Source organism: Hibiscus syriacus, unplaced genomic scaffold (assembly GCF_006381635.1).
Source record: "Hibiscus syriacus cultivar Baekdansim isolate YM2019G1 unplaced genomic scaffold, ASM638163v2 tig00117048_pilon, whole genome shotgun sequence".
Classification (NCBI taxonomy): domain Eukaryota; kingdom Viridiplantae; phylum Streptophyta; class Magnoliopsida; order Malvales; family Malvaceae; genus Hibiscus; species Hibiscus syriacus.
The window spans coordinates 1,223,849-1,247,001 of NW_024063538.1; the positions used below are offsets into that span (position 1 = coordinate 1,223,849).

The 23,153-nt window shown below is 38.0% G+C and overlaps 2 pseudogenes; both read left to right on the forward strand.

The window, feature by feature from the left end:
- The first annotated feature begins 9,121 nt into the window (after nucleotides 1-9,121).
- Nucleotides 9,122-15,299, forward strand: LOC120197473 (annotated as a pseudogene).
- Nucleotides 15,300-15,692: 393 nt separating this feature from the next.
- On the forward strand, nucleotides 15,693-22,464 carry LOC120197474 (annotated as a pseudogene).
- Nucleotides 22,465-23,153: the final 689 nt, after the last annotated feature.

The window sequence follows — 23,153 nt, forward strand, 5'->3', positions numbered from 1 at the left end:
TTTATTTTTTTATTTTACTGAAAATGGAAAATAAAAACTTTAAAATATTATTTTATTATTTTTTAACGCAAACAATGTACATTTGAAGAGTTATGACATACCTTCCCTTACATTGATTTGCCATTAGTTGAGTGATGAAAATTTCGGTGATTCTTAAATAACATTTAACTTCAAATTTTATAATTAAAAAAATTAATGTTATAAAAAGTTTAACTCGAATCATAAAAAATATATTTTTTTACATTTGAAATTCTATCTTTTTTTCGTAACGGATTTGATTTAAACCTAGAGTGAGAGTGACGATCCCTAAAGGCCAAAAAAAAATCATGTGGTCCCCAGTATTACTAAGATCAACGGCTGAAATTTCATTTGATGAAGTGAAAAGATATCCACAGTTGTTGATAAGAAATAAAGGTAAATGCATGCGCTGTACGATTCCTATGAGTGGAAATTATTAGAGGGTCCAATTCACTGCATTATTTACGTGGTCGCTATCGATAAAATTCATCTATTTATATTTTTTAAGGTAAATTTTTACTTATTTTGTGTATGTAAATAAGAGGCGTTTTTTCTATATAAAAAAATCAGAGATCGGTATATTTATCGATCTAATCAGTCATATTTTTTTATCTAACACTCTTTGTAATAAGGCGCGCCCTCTGCAACGCGCTATACGCTGATTTGGCATTACGTGGGGTAAGGAGCGCCCCTGCGACGCGCCTTACGCTGACATGGATACACGTGGGTATAACGCGACCCCTAGGGCACACCTTACTCCACGTAGGGTATAGCGGGGTCAGGAGCCGCGCCTGCATTTATAATATATATAGCGCGGGGCAGGTATCGCGCCTTGTATAATTATTACAACTTTTTCGGCTATAAATACCCTTCTCTGTCGGGTTAAGTTCCTCACATCTCATCTCAACTTATAAATTAATACAATAATTCCATCAACGAGTCAATAATTCTGACAATTTCTCATATTTTATTCAGAAGTTCGTGCGATTTTTCGTTATAAGATAATTTTGTGATAAATTTTTTTAATTATATTATTGTTTATTATGATATTTGAAAAGATATTATACTAATTGTTGTCAATTAATTTATGTGTTTGTAAAATTAGAAAGCGGGAATATACGTTGAAATAGTTTTGCGGTACATATAATAATATAAAATTATATTATTTAAATTATTTACGTTTATATGTAAAAATTTATTGTTATATTTTCGTTCATATATTTTAAAAACATTGTTTCAGTTGTTTTTTTTTTGCATATAAATATTGTCGCACTTTTAAACTCAAAGAATTACGTGACTTTCAGCTATTTTTTATTATGATGGTGAAATTCGAGAAGATGAAACCGGCGTTGTTTTCGTATCAAATGAGCGTGTAAAAATATCATTGAAGAGAAACATAACTCTTGAGGAACTGATAACGAAGATTTCGAGGAAGATCCACATTGGAAGTAGTAGAAGAATGTCATCGTTGCGGTACAGATTTCCAACATCATTGTTGCCATTAACTTATACAGCGTTCGAACTTTTGAACTATGATGATGTTGAAATGATGGTTGAAGCTCAAAGTAATTTTCAGACGCCCATATTGAGATGTATGCAAATTTTATTCAAGTGCGTGTCGTTTGGGGTCAATCATTAAGCTCACACTATGGGCTGGCTGAACAAGTTGATCAAGTTGACAGCCCGACGACAGTAATGTGTAATTTTAATGTCATAATGGGGAGACATTCATTCGTAACTCCTTACGATATGTATCGAGGTGGGTCGACTAACAATTCGTATGGCAACATCGCGTCCAGTTAAAGGGGAATGCATTCCTCTACAAATCCGCTTGACCTTAATATGGGATGTCATCGACGCAACCGTCTGTGCAGTTTCTATTTGACATGATGGCTTCAAGCCAGGGGGAGACATTCGACTGCGAGCTTTTTCGATCTGAATGTCGATATGTCTTCAGTTCAAGGGGAAGGCGTGCAAGTAGTAGGTTCTTCGACCTAAATGTGGAGAGCATGGAGGAACCATCATCTCCACCAGAAGAACCGCTTCGTGAGCCTGGTGTGGATGGTGCTGAGACTGGACTATTCATTCACCCAGAATCATCGCAATTCAACTCCGATGATAATGATGATGTGGATGAAGTTCCAGCAAATGTGACACAAACTGACCCTCCATCACACATGTATGAAGCTGATTATGGTGCAATGTATGGGCCAGAATTTGCGGATATGCCTCATCTCGGTGACTATGGATATTACTCATCAATAAATAATTGTGAGTTATATTTAGGCATGGAGTTTTCAAGCAAAGAAGAAGCGATGATGGCTAAAAAATTACAATATCCGTAATTCTGTTCAATCGAGAATCGCCGCCACGACAGAAAAATATGCATGCTACTGTGCCCGACGCGAAAACGGATGTAATTGGATGATTCGCGTATCGAAAAGGAAGAGGAAAAACAACAGATGAGAACTAACAGTATACAACGGTCCTCATACATATTGTTCTGGAGGGGGTCAACCAAGATCATCCCAACTTGGACTCTGAAGTGATATGCCAAGCCATCATGCCCATGGTAAAAGCAAGCTCTCATAGTTGTTGTTGTGTTGATTTCAGCTATACAATCGCAATATGAGTACATTGTATCCTATAAAAAGCTTGGTTGGCAAAACAAAATGCCATTGTCAAACTTCATGGCGAATGGGATGCATCTTACAACGAACTTCCAGGCTGGTTTAGGCTGGTGCGGAGGTTGAATCTTGAGACAATTGTGGACTTCGAAACCTCCTATGCATACCATAATGATCGAGCTCTCCGCGATCAATGCCAATTCTACCGATTTTTTGGACTTACCCACAGTGCATTAATGTTGTCAAATACTGCAAGCCTGTGGTCCAGTCGACGAGACTTTCTTGTATGGAAAATACAAGCAAGTTTTATTATTGGTAGTTGTCCAAGATGACAATCGCAACATTTTTCCAGTTGCTTTTGCTCTTGTCGAAGGAGAAGATTCAGATTCTTGGGCTTTTTTCCTCCGAAATTTATATGCATGTGTTATCACAAGGGAAAACATCTGTGTTATTTCAGATGCGGAGCTGGGATCAAAGCAGCAATGGAGTATTTGGGTCCAATGTGGCAGCCACCTTTGTCCAATATAGGTATTGTCTCCGACATATTATTGCGAACTACCATGGAAGGTACAAGAAGAATGATGAGCGTCAATTAATTATGCGCATGGGTAAGTGAAACTCATGTAGTTTGTTTTCTTTTGATCGTTTTAATTTTGCAAAGAAAGCAAATTAGTAAGTTATACATTTTTGATCAGGTTACGAACTACTTCCTCGAATGTTTGAATCAATGCTTCAAGATTTGCAGGCGAAGAACGAGGAAGGATACGATTACATCAGCCTCATCGATAAAGAAATATGGACGAATGCATATGATGGTGGATATCGATATGGATACATGACGACCAACTTGGCAGAGGCAATCAATTCAACTTTAAAGGGTGCACGTCACTTATCAGTAGCGGCTTTGGTAAAGACTATATATTTTCGTTTGGGGGCGCTTTTTGCAAAGCTATGGGAACAAGCTCAAACCTGGATGCAAGGCGGTCATGCCTATCACCCTAGATTAGTTGTAGATCTACAGAAAAAATTTATGCATCAAATGGAATGTATGTAACAAGCTTCTCTAGAAGGCATGAAATGTTTATGTCACAGAGTTGTCGCGACCTCTTCAAGGGATTGAATCTGTGTCGTTAAGAGTAAATCTAAGGGACAGAACGTGCGACTGCGGGTTTTTTCAAGCTCTTAAGTATCCATGCTCTCACGTGATAGCAGCTTGCTCGTATACACGTAAAGACTATAACCATTTTGTGGATCCCGTATACCTACTATATGAAGTTTTTTAAGGTATACGAATTTGAGTTTCCCCCCATAGGTAATGACAAAGACCCTGATGAGGTTCAAGATTGGCTTCTGATTGTACCAAATCGAGTTTATTGAGGGAGTGTGGTCGTCCAAAATCCAATCGAATTCATTGTGATATGGATATTTGAGAAAGATCTAGACAAGACAGAAGAGTGGGCATTGTAGAAACCCAAGACACACTAGAAAAACATGTTCGCTTCTGTTGCCATCAGTAACAATTGATGAGGAATGATGTATTTGTTTATCAAATAATAATTATTGTACTTTAATTTGCATTTACTCAAGTTAATCATTCGATAATCGCTGATGAAGATTAAAAAAAAGATACAATAATACGAGATTGGATGTTTGCGTTATATGATATAATAAAAGAGATAATAAGTGACAACTTAAGAAAGTTATCGAACAATTTGGTATTTCAAAATAATTTTAAATACAACAAACTTACAATAAGTATTAAATGGTAAATGATAACCAAATTAATAACTGATATTAAATGGTAATAAACAAAATTAACTGAAATACATTAAAAAAGTCAAACAAATTTAACAAAATAAAGTAAGTATTAAATAAGAAATAATAAAAATTACAATTAAAAAGTCCAATAAACTAATACAAATATAATAAAAAAATAAAATCTATCGATGTCTGCGACGCGAATGTGTTCCGCAGGGCGGTGACTGTCGGTCTCGAGGAGGATTTTCGTATCACTAGTTGTGACTCATCGCTGTCATCATCCCATCATCATCGTCATCGTCGTCGTCGTCCTGAGTAGGTACATTAGGTTGATGAGGAGCTGATGACGATGAAGCACCTCCATAGAATAAGACCCTGGAGGTGTATGACTGACTATCCCAGCGGCCTGCGAAAACTGGGAAAACCCAGACATCACGAGTGTGAAAACTGTACAGGAGGTGTCTGTGCTGCGGCCATGGTGTGAGGCTGAACCCGCCAAATATCTAACATATTAACCCCAAGTCGGATCTACAAACATAGACCTATAATAGCCCCCAGGAGGGGTCATCTGTGACGGTGACGGGGCATAAAGCAGGTGAAGGCGGCGATGACGACATCTGGTAATGGAAAGGCTGTGGCGGCATCATATATGGCTGCGGTATGTAAGTCGTTGGATACGCTGGCTGCTGTGAAGGTCCTGTCGGTGCAGCTGAGGATGAACCGGAAGCACCTGCTCTCCGTTCACGAGTCGGGGGATGATGGTGATGTGTCGGTGAAACTGTCGACGTCGCAGAAGGTCTGCCCTCGTGCATCCTCGGGAAGCAGAAACGGTTTCCCGTTATTATTGAACTACTCAAAATAACCTTCAGAAACCATCAAGAGGTCATCAAAAATGGGCTCTCTACGGGAAGGTGCTGATGTCGATCCTCCCACAACACGACCCACGCATAATGCCTCATCAGTCAATCTGTCTGTCTTGCCGCGTCTATCTGTGCTATGCAACTCGTCCATATTGCGAGGTGCTTCCAGAATTGGTTAAAAACAACCAAATTACTGGAGCACACGATCAGTAGAGTGCCACTCGACGGTCGCATAACAGATCAAGGAACCATCGCCATCCAAACATCTGATGGGCCCCTCACTAAGGTGGGATCACCGCCCTCACACATCAGTAGAATATGTCACCCATTCAAACTAAAATAAATATATATAAATTTTATCAAAATAATAATCTAATTATAACTATAATCTAAAATCGATTTTTAAATATTAAAATTCATACCTGTGTGTCAGCCTTCTGATCGATTAACACCCTAATTTTTTCTAAATCATCAGGTAGCTCCTGATGATTTTCCTATCAGTAGACCACCTATTCAAGAAAAATAATTTCTTATTCACTGTATAAATTATTAATATACAAAATCAGTTTTATAATTACCTCAGAGTAGCGGAAATACGAATGCTTTCTTGACAACGGGACATAAAAAGGGTAATCGATACCATGTCCAAGACTACAGCAGCAGGAGACATCCGCCGATAGCATTACGCCTGTAGTCAATGGCTCGACATCTCCCTGTACAGGCAAGCCAAAACTGTCGAGCCCCAACTAAGTGATCCGGCCAGATGAAAGTCGCCAAGATGTTGCAATCACATACAGTGAACTTGGTTACGCGATTTGTCCGGCACAGCAACCCTCCTATTAGCTGCAGTATGCATGCCGTGCATACTGTTTAACTTCATCGTCAGACGCGTCCTCGCTCAACTCCCAAAAATTAGCATCTAACCAATTTAACGGTATCCGTCCACCGTTAAAATTTTCCGGGACACGTCCTAGACTAACCCGACACAAAGTAGTCCAAGAACCAGAAGCTATCCCTGATATCACACCTCCATCCACCGGAAGCCCCAGGTGCATAGAAACATCCTCAAGCGTGATCGTGCACTCTCCGCACGGGAGATGGAATATGTGGGTCTCCGGCCTCCACCGCTCTACTAAGGCAGAAATAATGTTTGGTTCTATCTTATAGTGACCCTGGTATATACCTAGGGTGACCGAATCCAGCCTCTACTAAATACAACATTACACGAGTAGTTATAACTAACTTAAGATTAATAAAATGATCTATATGGTCTCTCTCCTAAAATATAAATAATTACACAAATTAATTTTTAAACTAACAATCATGCATTAAATTAATTAATTAATTAAATTAAAACGTTAAAATGTTACCGTATCAGTAAAGTGTCGAGATATATGATTTCCATCCAACAAAGTAAACCGCCTTCCATTTATATATGCAATAAAAATTAATTAAAAAAATATTAAACAATTAAAACAATTAATAAATTACTAAAAATACTAAATATAATAAAATATACCTTAATAAGAGAATATAAAGTATTTGAGAGAAGTTGAGGATTTGTGTGATGAAAGTGATTGAGAATGAGGGTATTTATAGGGAGGGATAGGTGTGAACGGGCGGGGCTAAGTTAGTAATTAAGGGTATATCGCGCCGTAGAGGCCGCGCCTTTCTGACGCGTGTCAGAATCACAGGTAAGGCGCGAACCCTGTCGCGCGCTATACCCTTAATTACCAACCTGCCCCGCACCATACACACGTGTATCCATGTCAGCATAAGGCGCGTCGCAAGGGGCGTGCCTTACCCCACGTGGCGCCAAATCAAACGTATAGTGCTGCAGGTGGCGCGCCTTACTGCAAAGGGTGTTAGATTGGGAAATATAGTCTGACCGGTGTTAGATCGGTAAATATACGGTCACCGTGATTTTTTGGGAAAAATGCCTAAATAAGAAGTGAATATTATTTAGAAGTTATTTTGATATTATGATCTTATTGATTGGAACCACCGATGACTTGATGAGCCGAATAAAAATATTATTAGTTGGATCCGGCTCACCACGTCATTCGTAGTCTCAGTTAATAAATTCATCTATTTTATTTTTCAAAGATAATATTTATCTTTCCTGTATATAAATACAAAGTTATTAGTTATTTAAAAATTATTTTGAGATTAACATATTTTATTAGCTAAAATCGAATGATGTGGTAGTCTTGTACATATGATAATTTCTCAGGTTAGTGGCAGTAAGAATCTATATCTGCGTGCTTTTTAATAGAATAAAAAATATTCTTAGGGTAAATTATTTATTAAATCACCAAACTATTTTAGTTATATTCTGGTCACCAACTATTTTTCCTTTTCAAAATTTTAACGTTACGGTGGCTAACCAAAACAGAAATAAAATACAACATTATATATGGTTTGAAAAAAATAATTAGATAATCAAAATAGAACCAAATAATATGTGAGGGACTAATATATAATTTATCTTATTTTTTTATAATATATGTATCAAATTCATTAGTAAATTAATTTAGATAATTGATTACATAAATAATATAAAACACTAATTTAATTTAATTTTTTTCATTTATCTATATCAAGATTTGTATCTATAATATTATTTAACATTTCATCATGACAAACCATGTAAAAAAAGTTGAAAAAAGTGAAAGAACTAAAATTGACCATTTACAATGCATTTGAGAACGGTAGATAATTGTATTAATCAAGCGAGATCGGTAGTAAATGAGTTTTTATTTATTGAGGTATCAAATTTAGAATATTTTTTAATTATTGATAATGCTCATGTACCTCACAAATGTAACTACTCGAACCCAGAACCTCAAGGGACAATAATACTCCTTTACTACTAAGGTCACTTAATGAATCTTGGGACTTATTATCTTAAATTTGCCTCGATTATTGTCTTTAACATGATTGTATTTATTATGTTTTTAGTTTGGTGAAACTTACAAACACGTGTGAACAATATTGTTTAAATTCAAGTTATCTTTTATCACTGAAATTAGAGAGAATTATAGGTAGGTCGGACCAGATTTTCTATCCATCCGAACTCACCAAATTTTAAAAAAAAAATCTATATTTCATTTGACACAAAATATACGTATGCTATATTCTTTTATTAGAAAAGATAAGAATCCAAATAAAAAAAGATAGAATGGTACCTTATTATAATTATCTTTAAATATATAAAAAATAATTATAACATTATTCAGTTCAATTAAATTTTTAAAATCTTAAAAACAAATCCGATCTGCCATAATTTCATCTTTCAAAAAAAATATGATCGAAACTCGATTTTTTTCTTTTAAACCCAACCCTTTAAATAAATGCAAGATTCGTTCATGAACTGGGGGAATCAGATTGAAAGGGGTAGGTAAGGAGGGGAGAAATAGAGACAAAATGTGAAATCGACATAATTTAAGGCATCCTTAGCTAGCAAATGGACAAACTTCAATTGACATAAATAAGACATACTCTCACAAGACTTTGGCTTATGGTAATAATTAAAAACTTTTTCAGACTTGCTGGTCCAAGTCTACTGTTAAAAAATACCGGTCCCAACTCCCAAGAGAAATATTCGTCATAAAATGAATTAAATTAAATCGAGTAGAATGGAGTTGAAATATTCGAAATATTATTAACTCAACGAGGATAGAATTTGTTATAAAAGAAAGTTGGATTACTGAGGAGATCTGATGCCGAGATGGTGACTGATTCTTTGTAATTTGGCCCACCCCTCCCTTTATTAATGCTCCTTGGAACAAAAATCCTACTTTATTGTAAACCACCGAGAAGCCAGAATAGCCAGCCCCTGTTGAAACAGCCACGTTCCATTGATTCCAAAACAACTTTTTGGCCCAATGCTCTGCGTTTTTTGCTTCTTCAAATCCACAGAGAAAACGCCATTACTCGATGCCATGAATGAACGTTTGTGAGTGAGTGATTCACTTCCTCGGTTTCGGTTTCGGGATTTTGTTTTTAGTCTGTGCACTGATAGAAGCATTGGGTTTTTTGGCAGAATAAACACTGATAGTATTGTCTTTAAGGTTTAATGATGGGGGTGTCTTTAGAATTTATAAATGCGCCATTTGTCATTGCTTTGCTAACATGGATTACCATCGATGTATTGAAACTTAGGAGAAATGGATGATAGTGATGGGGATGATGATGATGATGTCAAAGGTGCAACAGTAGTGATAAAAGTGAGAGTTTTAATGGTGTAACTGTTGTGTCCAATATTGTAATCTTTGTTTCAAACTTGGGGTTGGGATATAGTTATTGGAATGATGGGATTGTCCCTACCAAATCTGTTTCCTCAGCCATCACTTGGTTTCTAGCAGGTTTGGTTACAATCTATTCGAAGAACAAAGCTTTTAGGGGCCCTAACACACGGCCTCCTTAGTTTTGATTCTATGGTGGGTGTTTTCTGCATCTTCGTTTCATTTTCGGTCGCTGTTTATGTCATACGCCGCTTGGAATTCGGAGAATTGCTTATCCTTTGCCGGAAGCTGACATTGTCGATATTGCTTCCTTGCCTTGTTGCTTCTTTGCTGCTGTTTTCCTCTTGCGGTGGGCAAAAGCAGTGAGCTTGAATGTCCCTTGTTGCTTTACAGGAGGATGAAAGCTCCTCTAGAGATGATGGTAATTTCAGTAATGCTGGCATCTGGAGCCAACTCACATTTCAATGGCTAAACCCCCTCTTTGAAAAGGGGTCGAATCGAGAAACTCGAGTTACACCATATTCCTACAGTTCCGGAATCCGAAACTGCAGAAAAATGCATCGTTGTTGCTGGAAGAATCACTTCGAAAACAGAAAATGCAGTCCACTTCATTGCCAAAAGCAATAACTGGCACCATATGGAAATCCCTGGCTGTAAAGCAGTTTTTGCAGGTATTTTTTCTTAATTCATTGTATATATTTGCAGACACTGCTATGCAACATATTATAATGATTATGTTTAACATTTGTTTTGTTTTTTTGTGTAGGGCTTAATACAATTGCCTCCGTTGGACCCTTTCTTATTAGCAGCTTTGTGAATTTCTTAACACAAAAGAATGATGGTTCAAGCTACCAATATGGTCTGGTTCTTGCATTTATCTCTTCTTTTCAAAGACTGCAGAATCACTGACTCAACGACTGTGGTACTTTGGTGCTCAGAGGATCGGAATAGGGTTCGTGCGGCTTCACGGTGTGATTATAAAAAGTCTCTGTCAACCAAGTTGTTGGTCCAAGCAATGGTAAAATCATAAATCTTATAAATGTGGATGCGGAGAGAATTGGAGACTTTTGCTGGTACATTCAGGGTGTTTGGTTGCTACCAATCCAAGTCTTTCTAGCCCTTGGTAATACTTACCGGAATCTCGGTGCAGCTCCTTCGGTTGCTGCGGTATTTGCTACGATCTGGTGATGGTGAGTAACTCCGTTGGCCAATCGGCAAGAGAGACTTCACTCTAAGATCATGGAAGCTAAGGATTCGAGGATAAAGGTAACTTCAGAGACTCTAAAACATGAGAGTTGAAACTTCATTCATGGGAGCCACTTTCTTGAAAGATTCTTCAACTTAGGGAGACAGAGCGAAACTGTCTTAAGAAGTACCTATATACATGCTCAGCAGTTGCATTTTGTTTTGGGCATCAACTCTAGTTTCGGTCATCACATTTGGTGTTTGCATTTGTTAGAAACACCATTAACATCGGGTACAGTTCTTTCAGCCCTGGCAACTTTTCGGATTCTACAAGATCCTATTTACAACTTCCTGAGCTCATTTCCATGATTGCTCAGACAAAAGTCTCGTTAGATCGAATTCAAGAGTTCCTTGGAGAAGAAGATCAATGGAAGTTCATAACTGGCTGTGCTCCAAAGAATCTGATGTTGCAATAGAAATTGAGGCCGGGGAATATGCTTGGGACACAAGTAGCCAACGCTTAAAGAACCAACCATCAAAATCAAAGATAAGATGAAAATAATGAAGGTTATAAGATAGCTATTTGTGGGTCCGTTGGCTCGGGTAAATCAAGCATACTTTGCAGCATACTAGGTGAGATCCCTAGGATTTCTGGTGCGGTTATCAAGGTTTACGGAAAGAAAGGCTTATGTTCCTCAGAGATCTTGGGTTCAAACAGGCACAATCAGAGAGAACAATTATTTGGGAAGGAGATGGATAACACTTCTATGACATGTTCTTGATGCATGTGCCTTGAACCAAGATATTGAGATGTGGGATAATAAAAGATATGAGCATCATCGGAGAACGGGGAATGAACTTAAGTGGAGGCCAAAAGCAGCGGATTCAATTGGCAAGGGCCGTTTACAGTGATTCTGATATTTATATCCTAGATGACCTCAGTGCAGTTGATGCTCATACCGGAACACATTTGTTCAATGTAATAAAATAACCTAACTCTCTTTTAATTTCTCGTACATGAAGTTGCCTCACGTGTAATAACGTTTTTTGCAGAAATGTCTAAAGGGATTGTTGTCTCAGAAGACCGTCATTTATGCTACACACCAATTGGAATTCTAGATGCAGCGGACCTTGTTCTCGTAAGCTCCGATGAATAGCTGTTTCATACTGATAAACTATTAGAACTAACTGTTTCATACTGAAACTATTAGAACTAAATCTTGTAGTCTGTCTTTTTACCCTTTTCACGTGTTCTTGTAGGTGATGAAAGATGGTCTCATTGTTCAGTCCGGAAATATGAGGAGTTGATTTCTGATTCTGATGGTGAACTTGTTAGGCAAATGAATGCTCATCGGAAATCACTGGACCAAGTGAACCCGCCCCAAGATGATGATTCCTTGACCGCCAGACCCTCTCAGATTAGTCAAATTGAAGTCATAGAAGAAAAATATGGAGATCCCATCTGCTATGGCAAGCTCTTCGATCGGAGTCAAGAAGAAGAAACAGAAACTGGCCGTGTCAAATGGAGTGTTTACTCAACCTTCGTCACTGCAGCTTATAAGGGAGCTCTTGTTCCAGTCATCCTCCTATGTCAAGTTCTCTTCCAGGGACTACAAATTGGGAGCAATTACTGGATTGCTTGGGCAACTGAGGAAAATCACAAGGTATCAAGAGAACAGTTAATTGGCATATGTTTGCTGTCTGGTGGAAGCTCCATCTTCATATTAGGGAGGGCAGTTTTGCTGGCAACAATTGCAATCGAAACAGCTCAACGTCTCTTCCTTGGAATGATAACATCGGTTTTCCGTGCACCCATTTCGTTCTTCGACTCAACACCCTCGAGTCGAATTCTCAACAGTAAGTTTCTTGTCTGCGACAAAGTTCTTAAGATTGGTTAATTAGTTCATTAATCAAAATGTAATTCTCTTTTTGTTATTACAGTCTTCTACAGATCAAAGCACATTAGATACCGACATTCCTTACAGATTAGCAGGACTCGCATTTGCTCTTATTCAGTTGTTCAGCATCATTATCCTAATGTCCCATGTTGCCTGGCAGATCTTCCTTCTCTTTGTCGCAATCCTTGGAATCTCCTTCTGGTATCAGGCAAGATCCAATCCGTCTACGTTCATATCTTATCACAATAGACAAAATGCGCTGATGAAATTGTAAAAGACAATGCTAATATAACTATCATTACTTATAAGAAGTGTTATTTACTTTCATGTCTTCATGATGTTTCAAACTCTTAAAACACCATAAATATTCTGCAGACCTACTATATAACAACGGCGAGGGAGTTAGCTAGGATGGTTGGAATTAGAAAGGCTCCAATCTTGCACCATTTCTCGGAATCCATCTCAGGCGCCGGAACAATTCGATGTTTCAACCAGGAAGACAGGTTCATGGAGAAAAATCTTAGCTTAATTGATGACTATTCGTGTAGCATTCCATAACTCCAGTACAATGGAATGGCTTTGTGTTAGAATCAACTTTCTTTTCAACTTTGTCTTCTTTCTGGTGTTGATCATCCTGGTGAGCTTGCCGAGGTCTGCTATCGACCCGAGTAAGTACTTTTGTACTGCCTTAGTTGATTTTCTTTTGCAAAGTTTCGTCCTGAATAGCATGTTTCATTTTTGTGCTATATCAGGTTTGGCAGGATTGGCAGCAACATATGGTTTGAGCTTGAATGTGCTGCAGGCATGGGTGATATGGAACTTATGCAACGTCGAAAACAAATGATATCAGTTGAGAGTCCTTCAATTCACAAACATAGCTAGTGAACCTCCTTTAGTGATCGAAGATCGTAGGCCTAAACCCGAGTGGCCTACAGAAGGAACGGTTTACTTGAAAACCTTCAAGTGCAATACAAACCTACTCTCCCCGTGGTTTTAAAGGTATAACTTGCACTTTCCCTGGAGAATGAAGATTGGAGTTGTTGGAAGAACAGGGAGTGGGAAGTCCACTTTGATTCGACTCTCTTCAGGGTGGAGCCTTCAGGTGGACGGATCGTTATTGACGGAGTCGATATTTCCACCATTGGATTGCTGGATCTGAGGTCTAGATTGGGAATAATCCCACAAGATCCAACATTGTTTCAAGGAACCATAAGAACCAATTTGGATCCTTTGCAGAAGCATACAGATCAAGAAATCTGGGAGGTAAAATGTTAAATCTTGGTCTGTGGTAATATATATAGAGAAAATGGTTGCAGAAGCTGGGATTCGAATCCCTAACCTTCAGAATACCATGATGGATAATTAAATCAGCTAAGCTGAGCTCAGTTTTCTTCGCAAATTTCCGGTTTCATTGAAAGAAACTCATGACAGGTCCTTAACAAGTGTCGTCTTGCAAACATAGTGAGGCAGGATCAAAGGCTTCTTGCTCCAGGTATAAAAGTTCAGTAATTTCACGAATAAATTGTACTTCATTTGATATAATTTTCAATGCAGTTGACACTTTCTTGGACTCAGTATGAGTGTTGAACATATATGTTTGACACGAGTATATTCTATTTTTCCCCATATTCCATGTATTTAAAAGGTCATTGAAGGGTCATAATTCCATACCCATGTTCGATATGTGTCTGAAATGAGTATCAGACAGCATTATATAAAGAAAAATGAAGTGTCGGAATAACGTTATTAAATGTGCAGTGCTGAAGATGAGATTGGAGTGTTGGACAAAGACAACTTGTTTGCCTGGCAAGGGTTCTTCTAAAGAAAAGGAGGATCTTAGTGTTGGATGAGGCAACAGCTTCCATTGATACAGCAACGGATAATGTGATTCAGGAGACAATAAGACAAGAGACAAGCAGATGTACAGTCGTCACCGTGGCACATAGGATACCGACTGTTATCGACAATGACTTGGTTCTTGTCCTTGACAAAGGTAAGTTCTAATAATGTATATATGTACTTGTCTAATGTTTTAGATCATGTTTAAAGAAAAGCATTGCTTTTGCTCTTGTGAAGTCAGTTCTAATAATAAACTGACTTGACCGATCAGTTTGATCGAAATCGGTGACTTGATGTTTAAGCATAAAAAGATAGAAAATCAAATCGGGTTGCTTGAATTGCGACGACTGATTCGATCCACCGTCTGGTTTTTGTTTAGCGTTGGTTTTTGCTGATTGAAACAAATTATTGCTTGATGCCAGGGCAAGTTGCAGAGTACGATAAGCCAGGAAATTACTGGAGGACAATTGTTCTTCGTTTTCGAAGCTGGTGGCTGAGTTCCTGAGATCATCATCCAAAAGTAGTAATAATAATAATAATCACCATTAAGAATCTGTGTTGAGGATCGACAGCAATGGCGGGTGAACTGCAAAAACATCTTGCAGGGTATCGGGACGGAGTGTGCCACGAAAGCGAGAACTTTCGGACTAGTTTCGAAGATCAATAAGACAAAACAAGTTGCATGGGATTTGTTTGTACTCACTGATTGAAAATGGCAGCTTGTTGGAGAAACCATTGCTCGAATTTTCCTTTTTGACACAGTTTTAAGAAAGGGTAAGTCCATTGAAGAACATAAATGTCTTCTAAGGCATAATGTGTTAAGGCCAGACTGGGACCTTATTTACTTGAAAATATGTAAATAAATAAAGCAATTCATCGGAGTAGAAGAGTACTATTGCAATCATTCTAAATATATAATGTATAACTATATTATTATTAAATCGAATTGAGTATTTTCATCATAAACTTGAGTCTAACTTAACCTAGATTTATTTTTGTGATCTGATAAGATTAAATCAGATCGAAATTCATCAAATTCAAGTATATTGTCTATCTCTAATTCGGACAGATCCAGTCCAATTTGAATGAGTGCAAATAAAATGATTTAAAAATATTTTGAACCTCGGCCCAATCTATTCGGATAACATTTTCGGCCCAAGACAGATCCGAGTTGGTTTCGTAATTCTAACTCGCTTCTTGCTTTTACGTTCAAAGTATAAAAATGAGTTGATTACAACACACGTATGTTATTCTCTCTCGTATTTATGTCCAAATCCGTCACAGGCCGCTTCTTCTCTCGACAAGTTCAGCTGAAGCCGCCGTACCTTCCGCCGGAAAACCTATGTTATTCTCTGATTCGTTGTTCATCTTTCTGTTTTTCGTTGCCTTTTATTTTACTTCGCGAGAACCCTATCTCCTCCGTCGAGATCCACCACCTTTGACGTTATTTCTGGCTTCTAATTTTTATTGATTTAATATTATTTCGTGCCGGCTACCACTTTTTTAAATATATCTGATCTGTTTGAGGGAAAAAAGGATCGGATTAGTGCTTTTTTGTTTAATTTAAGCTGTGATATTTGACTCAGATCGGAGTAGTGTAAGGGTGTTGGAATGGCTGGGGGATCTGCTTTTGATGCCCTTACTGACGGAGATGTCGTCGACCGAACGGGAGTTAATGAGGAGAATGATGACGATATGCTTGGTAAAGCTTTGAAAGGGAAAAGAAGAAGTCGAAAGGGGGAAAGAAGGGTGGGAATCTGTTCGCAGTAGCTGCACGTGATGAACTTGACGACGAGGCTAGTGAGAAAGTTGATGAGATGAAAGCCGAGGAAGAAGATGTTCCTTCGATTTCTTTCTCGGCTAAGAAAAAGAAATCATCTAAAAAGAAGGGAAATATGTTTGGAGGGTCAGCTTTTGATGCAATCGCTGCCGAAGACGATGACGGGCTGTGGTTGATGACGATGACAAGGAAGAGGTAAAGTTGAGGATGATGATTATCCTTTACAGGGAAAAAAAGTCAAAGGGTGGAAAGAAGGGTGGTGGAAGTAGGTTCACCGCCGCCGCATTTGATGATTTTGAAAACGAAGAGGGTGTGAAAGAAGATGAGGAGAAGATGTTCCTTCATTCTCTTTATCAGATAAGAAAAAGAAAAAATCGAAGTCTTTAAGAAGAGTGGTGATCCCTTCAGTGCAGCATTGCTTGATGAAGAAGATGAAGCAGATGCATCTGTACCTGAGTCCACCGATGCTGTTGATGACGATGATGATTCTTCCATGATTGCATTTTCAGGTAAGAAGAAGCATCTAAGAAGAAAAGCACTGCTGCATTTGCAGCCTTGCGCGATGAGCTTGAAAACAAAGAGGGTGTGAAAGAAGATGAGGAAGAAGATGCTCCTTCATTTGGATTTCAGGTAAGAAGAAGTTATCTAAGAAGAAAAGCAGTGCCACATTTGCAGCCTTAGATGACGAACTTGAAAATGAAGAGGGTGTAAAGATGAGGAAGATGTTACTTCATTGTCTTTATCAGATAAGAAAAGAAAAAGTCGAAGTCTTCTAAGAAGATTGGCAATTCCTTTAGTGCAGCATTGCTTGATGAAGATGAAGAGAGACTTCTGTACCTCAATCTACAGCTTCTGCTGTTGATGATAACGATGTTGATTCTTCCGTGATTGCATTTTCTGGTAAGAAGAAGTCAACTAAGAAGAAAAGCAGCGCTGCATTTGCGGCCTTGGTAACGAGGCTGAGCTGCAGAGTGAAGTTTCAGACATGGTTGAAACTGAACAATCAAGCTTAGGAACTAGTAATGTTGAAGCTGGTGATTCTAAAACTAACAAGAGTGAAGAGGCAGCTGAAACTTCGAAGAAAAGAGAAGATAAGAAGAAGAACAAGAGTGGAAGGACTGCTCAAGAGGAGGAAGATTTGGACAAAATTTTAGCTGAACTTGGTGAGGGGCCTCCTACAGCAAAACCCACAGAAGAAGTCCTCCCCAGGTGGAGAAAGCTCAGGTTCAGCTGGAGCCAGTTATGCTGCTGAGTCCATACGTGAGAAAGATGGTGAGGACAACCTGTTGAGTCTGCTGCTGCAAAGAAAAGGAAAAAGAAGAAAAGGAAAAAGAGAAAAAGGCTGCTGCTGCTGCAGTTGATGTTAAGGAAGAAACTCAGGAGAAACAAAGTGGAAATCTCTGATACCAAAAAGAAAGATGCTAAGAGTAAAGTTGCTGACAAGAAACTACCAAAGCATGTTAGGGATGCAGGAGGCACTTGCTAGGAGAAAAGAAGCTGAAGAGAGGAAGAAAAGGAAGAAGAGGAGAGGTTGAGGAAGGAAGAGGAAGAGAGACTTCGACAAGAAGAGCTTGAGCGGCAAGCAGAGGAGGCTAAGCGTAGGAAAAAGGAAAGAGAAAAGGAGAAGCTATTAAAGAAGAAGCAGGAAGGTAAGTTGTTGACTGGGAAGCAAAAGGAAGAAGTCGTCGTCTTGAGGCAATGAGGAATCAAATATTGGCCATACAGGAAGCTTGTCTTTGCCTACTGCAGAGAGAGAGTGCGCACCTACAAAACGACCTATATCAAAAAAAAAGTCTAAACCAGCTCATCATGCTAATGGTGCTGCTTCTACTAAACCTGAGGAAAATGTACATCAAAGGCAAAATCGCAAGAAGAGCCGCAGGAGAATGTCGAGGTGGAGGCAGTGATGATGAGAAGGGTGATGAATTAGAGTCAACTAACACAGAAAGAAATCCGTAGTTGCAGATGCTGTTGAAGGAATGGAATGGAAGTAGAGGATGATGATGATGGTGAATGGGATGAAAAAGTTGGGATGATGTTGATCTAAATATCAAGGGTGCCTTTGATGATGAGGAAACTGATTCTGGGCCCAAGCGTGCAATGCAGAAAGATATAAAGAATACTCCACCAGCTTCTCGCAGTGCAGGTGATGATTACTACCTGCGTTGCTTGTTTAATTTTGTTTCCTTTTGTTGATCTTAATTTGTTTTTTTATTGTGTTTCACAGCCCCTTCCACAGTCACCAAGCCAATGTCGAGGTTGAATCAGATACATCTAAGCCTGAGGTTAATGCTAAAGACAAAAACTTGAAAAAAATACTGCTGTGCAAAATAAAGCATCTTCCAAGTCAGATGCTCCTAAGCAGAGTGAAGAGCTCCGGTCCCCGATTTGCTGCATTATGGGACATGTTGATACTGGTAAAACGAAGCTGCTGGATTGCATCCGTGGCACTAATGTTCAGGAAAGGCTGGTGGTATTACACAACAGATTGGTGCTACATATTTCCCTGCTATAACATACGGGAGAGAACAAAGGAATTGAAGGCTGATGCCACATTGAAGGTTCCAGGCTTATTAGTAATTGATACCCCTGGTCATGATCTTTTACAAATCTTCGCTCAAGGGGATCAGGTTATGCGACATTGCCATTTTGGTTGTTGACATTATGCACGGTTTGGAGCCACAGACAATAGAATCACTCAATCTTTTGAATGAGAAAAACCGAGTTCATTACGCATTGAATAAGGTCAAGCTGGATAAATTCTGATTAGTTGTTTACTTGTTTTCCTTACCTTTCTTTGATGCTTTATGTATTATTTTGCTCTTTTCTAAAAATTGCAGGTAGACAGACTTTATGACTGGAAAGTTCGCCGCAACTCACCAATTGGGATGACACTTAAGAAACAATCTAAAGATGTTCTCTCTGAATTCAATAGGAGAGTTACCTATGTAAGCACATATAAACTCGTCATCTAATTCTATTTTATCAGAAATTTGGTGAAAGTTTGTTAATTGTGTGTATCTTTTATATAAGGTTATAACGCAGTTCAAGGAGCAAGGGTTGAATACTGAATTGTACTACAAAAATAAGGAAATGGGTGAAACTTTCAGCATTGTGCCTACAAGTGCAATCACGTTAGTCATGGATGCTTTACAAGTTCCCAATCTAAATAATGTTAATTCAATTTTGAGTTCTGACCAAAACATTTTCTGTTATTGATGTTGCAGTGGAGAAGGGATCCCAGATTTATTATTATACTTGTCCAATGGACCCAGAAAACAATGGTTGAAGCTTACATTCAGTGATGAAGTGCAGGTTTGTTTATTCCTTCCTTTCTATTTAAAAATAATTAACCATTCCGTCATTGTGCAGTGTGAGACATTATGGAAATTGTAATTTTGCCAGTGTACGGTCTTGGAGGTTAAGGTTATTGAAGGCCTGGGACAACTATTGATGTTGTGTTGGTTAATGGTGTTCTTCATGAAGGAGATCAAATTGTGGTTTGTGGCTTGCAGGTAAGCTTTTAAATTTCTCATTTAGCTTAAAATTTTTGGGCTTGCTTGATGTTGAATTCTCAAGTACTTATTTCCTAATTTCAGGGGCCTATTGTCACCAATATAAGAGCATTGTTGACACCTCACCCAATGAAGGAAATCCGAGTGAAGGTATGGTTTTCTGGTGGGCCTTCTCCCCTATCTGTTTAAACACTCCCGCTAGAGATGCAGGTTATATTGGAAACAATCAATGTTTGAAGATTGATAGAATTCTCTTATATGCTATTTAATGGCGTTAATATGAATTGATGATGTCTTTTGTTTTCTCTTATTATGAATGAATATTACCATGAGGTTAGGCAACAACTTTCATGGTAACTGTAATTTTTATGGTGCATTACTCATTAATTCTGACGACAGAAAATTGTTTTTTTCTAACATGGTTTTATGGTAGGTTCTACATTATTTAAATTTGAACGAGTCCAGAGTCTTGTGAATTTTTTCTCAAAGAGGCGTATTTTTTTTCTTTTGAATAATTGTGGAAGGTGCAACATGATGATCTTTTTGGTTGGATAATTGTAGGGAACGTATATGCAGCACAAGGAGATCAAAGCAGCACAGGGTATCAAGATCGCTGCACAGGTGATTGGAACTTAGCTATACATTTGCTTCTCTATTACATCTGATAACTGGGTAAACAAATTATGAATTAATCTACTGCTATATCATTATGCAGGGCCTTGAGCATGCTATTGCTGGCACGAGTGTCTATTCGTTGGTCCTATGATGATGTGGAAGATCTCAAAGAAGCAGTCAAGGAAGATATGCAGTCAGTGATGAGTAGGATTGACAAAAGTGGGAAGGGGTCTATGTGCAAGCATCTACCTTGGCTCTTTGGAAGCATTGCTGGAATTTCTGAAAACTCCGGAAGTAAATATTCCTGTTAGTGGTATAGGCATAGGTCCTGTACATAAAAGGACAATGAAGGCTAGTGTTATGCTGGAAAGGAAAAAGGAGTATGCTACCATATTGGCTTTTGATGTCAAGGTGACCCCGGAGGCTAGAGAACTAGCAGATGAACTTGGTGTGAGGATCTTTTTGGCTGATATCATTTATCACTTATTCGACCAATTCAAAGGATATATCAATGGTCTCAAAGAGGAGAGGAAAAGAGAAGCAGCAGATGAAGCTGTCTTCCCTTGTGTTCTGAAGATTTTACCTAATTGCATTTTTAACAAGAAGGATCCAATTGTCTTGGGGGTGGATATCCTTGAAGGCATTTTAAGGGTACAACTATTATCAACTCATTAAGTAATACTTTCCTAATTAATTGTTTAAATTTGTAGCTAATACTGATTACTACATAAACTTATAGGAAGTTTTTGGATAAGTTTCTAAACCATCTCTATACCCTTGAGCCTGCATTCTAGCTAGAGCATTTACAAATAGAAGTACTCGATCATTAGGTTTCTGGAAAATCTCTAGCTCATAATTTTGACATATTTAATGTTGCTCTAAGAACATATTTTTAGCAATTGGAATGTTTGTGACGTATAACCAAAATATTCACAGATACTGGTAATATGTTTTCTAATGTGCGTAGCAGCCATGACTTGAACAATTTTTAGTTGGTAAGCATACTTGTGTGGTTGCCTGGCAGCATTTGCTGCTCAAATCCGAATCTAAAGCTACTTATTTAAGCAAGCAGAAACCTGAGGAAGATCTATCATATGGACTTTCGTTGTTAAATTCAGTATCAGTGTTAATGTATTGCGGTTCTCTATCTTTATTCTGCAGGTTGGCCCCCGATTTGTATTCCTCAAAGAGAATTCATTGATATTGGCCGTATAGCTTCAATTGAAAATAACCATAAACCTGTTGATTCTGCTAAGAAAGGCCAGAAGGTGGCCATTAAGGTATGATATTTCTTTCTTGGACTGTTAAATATTTCATTACCTTCTAAGTGTAAACTGATTTCCTAATCTTCATTTGACCAAGTGGATATGACAATATGATCATGTCTCTGATTCCATGTCCATTTTTCCGCCGGAGTATAGAAAATGAGATTTTTCCCCCTGTTTTCCTCCCAAGTTTGGAGGAAAATCTCATTATAAACTTTATCGAGTTTGCCTAAAGCCATCACCCTTTAGCTTTGAAGTATCCGATGCATCAATATTAGGTCTGATTAGCAGTATATTATTAATCTTATGTCAATAAGGTAAATGTGAATCTCAGTGAACATTTATAGAACACGCCAATGAACATGAATTGTTAATCCCGTACAATACTCTGGCACTAGAGTTTCTAACTCCATAATCTGACTTATATGAGAGCTATCGAACATACCCAAGTCCGAGTAACATATTTGCTGGTTTTTTTGCTTGTGTTGTTGCAGATAGTTGGATCTAATCCCGAGGAGCAACAGAAAATGTATGGAAGGCACTTTGAGATTGAAGACGAGCTTGTTAGTCATATTTCTAGGAGATCAATCGATTTCTCAAAGCTAATTATAGGGTAAGTTATATATCTTGCGAAGCTCTACTTGATCTCATTGTTCTTAGCCTACATATTACTTTTATATTGGATTTTATTGGCTTAGATCGTCTAACTTAATATTGTTTATAGGATGATCTGTCCCTTGATGAGTGGAGGTTGGTTCAAGACTGAAGGTCCTTCTCAAAATTCCATGAGCATCATGATTGAATGGACCGAGCTGTTGCCGGTAAGTTGCAAGTTCCCGAGGTTTGATTGGCTTGAAAGGAAAAATGAACAATTTTGACCTCGGTTTCACGGAGGAGGACAAGTTACCGGTCCATGTTTTGATTGAGGAAAACCCTTTGTAATGGGAACAAGATGGTTCTACGTCTGGCTCAGAGTAGACATATCCTAAACTTAGTTGGGGACGGTGGCCTTGTTTTTGTTTAAATAATTTTTACTTCCATTTTGTCTGATATCATGAGATGAGTAAAAAGGGGAGCCTAAAATTTGCTTTCAATTCCAAGATTCATTTAGCATTTGATTTAGCCCCTTGACCGCTACATTTTAAGGATATGCATAAGTTTATTACCATATGAATATATTGAAATTATTAAAATTTAAGTGTATTACAATGAGTATTAAGGGTTAATGTTCCTTTTGATTAATGATTGATTTTGATGTGTAATTATTTCTAATCAACTTCTGAAAATAGGGGTTTTGAAGGATCTACTTATCCCCAAAAAGATAGAATCTTATTGAATCTGTCTCAAATTCATGAAACCTACATGGTTTTTCGCGTTGGAGCATAAGTTTTTGCTTTCAAAAAGTTTCAACTTCTTTTTTTATTCTAATAATTCAAATAAAAAAGCACATCAAAAACATTAATTTTTTTAAAATTTTCTGCAAGTGAAGCCCAACTGAAATTATGTTTAGTTCCAACTATAGGACAAATAGTGTTGATTTGCACCT